The sequence below is a fragment of the Nannospalax galili genome, unplaced genomic scaffold (genome assembly GCF_000622305.1).
Source record: "Nannospalax galili isolate Female #2095 unplaced genomic scaffold, S.galili_v1.0 scaffold7, whole genome shotgun sequence".
Classification (NCBI taxonomy): Eukaryota; Metazoa; Chordata; class Mammalia; order Rodentia; family Spalacidae; genus Nannospalax; species Nannospalax galili.
Window position 1 is genome coordinate 11,808,725 of NW_008359081.1, and position 2,473 is coordinate 11,811,197.

A 2,473-nucleotide genomic window follows, 5' to 3' on the forward strand; every position below is an offset into this window, starting at 1 on the left:
TCAATCCGCTCTTATATTTTATTGATGTTTCTTATAATTTTTCTACTTTTGCATTTTAACACACTTCCTCTTATGGCATGACCTAAAGATTCAGATTAGGTAATGTCAATATACATAGCAAATTATTTTAGCACAATATGAGCAGGAACATCAATTCTCCACTTCTGGGCGGTGCTCCTTATGCAAATCCCTCTATTAGCATTTATGCTGGAATCTCTTTCAATATTCTGTATTCCATCTGTCTACTTGTCTATTGTGTGAATAAATATCCTTCCTGTACCTCCACAGTTTATAATATGTCATATATTACACAAAATTTATTGCAGTTTGTTTCCCTTCAAGAATGTCTTTGGTAGGGAGAGAGGCATATATTTCATGATATAATTTATAAAATAGATTATAATAAGGAAAACCCAAAGAGACATTAGAATAATGGCTACCTGAGTCTGAGTATAGGAGAATGAGAAATGAATAATCCAGAGGTATAAACTTCATTTATACAAAACAAAGTTTTTAGAGATCTAGTTACAAAATGATAATATTTAACAATTTTCATTTTTTTTAATTTGCAAAAATGGGTAAACATGTGTCCCCTCATAAGAAAGAATTTTTTACCACGTTAATTAGTTTGATTACAGTGCTTTAAACTATATATGAATATCAAAACAATAATTCTACACTTTATATATTTCTTAATTTTCAAGAAGAACTAAAAGTTGAATAAAGAATAAATAAAATATATAAAATATATTTTTTCGTATAAATTTTAGAATTTATTAGCTGAATTTCAAAACAAAATGTAGGAAAATGACTATTGGAATTATTTTCATTTTTTTAGGTTTGAATTTTTCATTGAATCTTTTCCAGATTTCATATAATTTCCTTTCATCTTGTTTAGGCCTCCTTTCCTATGCGAACCCCTTACCATCCGCCAACACAATTTCTCACACTTCTTTACATAATATATACATGCAAAACACACATTCACATAAAATACAAATGAAATCTTTAAAAATGAGATTTAAATACAGAATTCTATGAAAAGAAGAAAATCCATTCATTCAAAGGCATATTTTAAATGGCAAAAATAATATTTTTGTCTCTCAACAGCATAGGTGACTATATGTGGTATATAAAATTCTTCTTACACAAAGACTGATATAGCAGAATGAATAGAAATAACAGAGTAACTAACTTGGCTTTGTCATAATCTTCTATGACGTATTTGAAAGGTCTATTAATTCTCTGTGTGTCTGTATCTATCATGACTATGACAGTATTTAACTGCCATATAACTGGATTACTGAAATTAGGATGCCAATATTAAATTAGACAATAAAGATTTTGAAGCATACAAGGCCCATAGAACTAAAATGAACTTTTATTACCCCCTCTATTTCTACAGGGTCAATGGGAAAGTTTGATATGAAGGTCCTTTCAGTACTGAATTCGGGGAAAGGAGCTAAAATCAGCCATTTTACTCTTAGTTAGACGTTCTAGCCATCATGACCCTGAAGGTCAGCAGGGAGTGAGCCAGGATTATAAGTACTCTTTGTTCTTAAAACCTCAATTCTCTAGTCAGCAATTTCTTTTTCATCAACTTTTAAATGATATAAACTGAATAAATATTAATTTATCTAATGCAAATTTCGTTATGTATGAATTATAAATAATATGTTTCCCTATAGCTTTTTCAAACATCCTTAGTATTTTCTCTCATTTCTCTCCTTCCCTCTGTATTATCCCTCCCTTTTCTCTTTGATAACACCTATATCATGTCATCTCCTTCCCTAAATCTCCTTGCTCTGTTCTTCCCTCATGGTCCCTTTCTGCTTTCCTAGCTTCTGCAGTTACTTCTGGTTACATATTCAATGAAAATATTTAATGTATGTATCCACAAATAAGTAAGAGCTCATGGAATTTGTCTTTCTGTGTCTGGGTGACTTTGTGAAATATTTTTTCCAGTTCAGTCCAATTACTGGCAAATTTTATAATTCATTTATCTTTCCAAATGAATAGAATCCCATTGCATATATGTATTATATTTTCATTATCTATTCATCAGTTGAACAACACTGATTCCTTGGGGGCTCTGCCATGGAGTGGCATAGCTAGGTCATATAGTATATCTGCTTTAGATTTTAAATAATTCTTCACACTGAGTCCCATGATGGCTATACAAGTTTTCAACTGTACTGACAATAAATGAGGGTTCCCCTTCCACCACAACCTCAGCAGTGTTTTTGTCAGTTTTTCTTTGACATCATGCATTCTGACTAGGTTAAGATGATATTTTAAAGTAGTTTTAATTTACATTTCCCTGATTGAGAATTTTTGCCATGATGGAATTTGTTCTGGAACTGTAAGAGAAATATGCCTTTTCTCCATTAAATATTTTTCATTATAATTTTCACTTCCTTCATATGCTAAATGTTTCTTTTATCAGTAGTTTAATTTTGCATAAAGAAAAGTT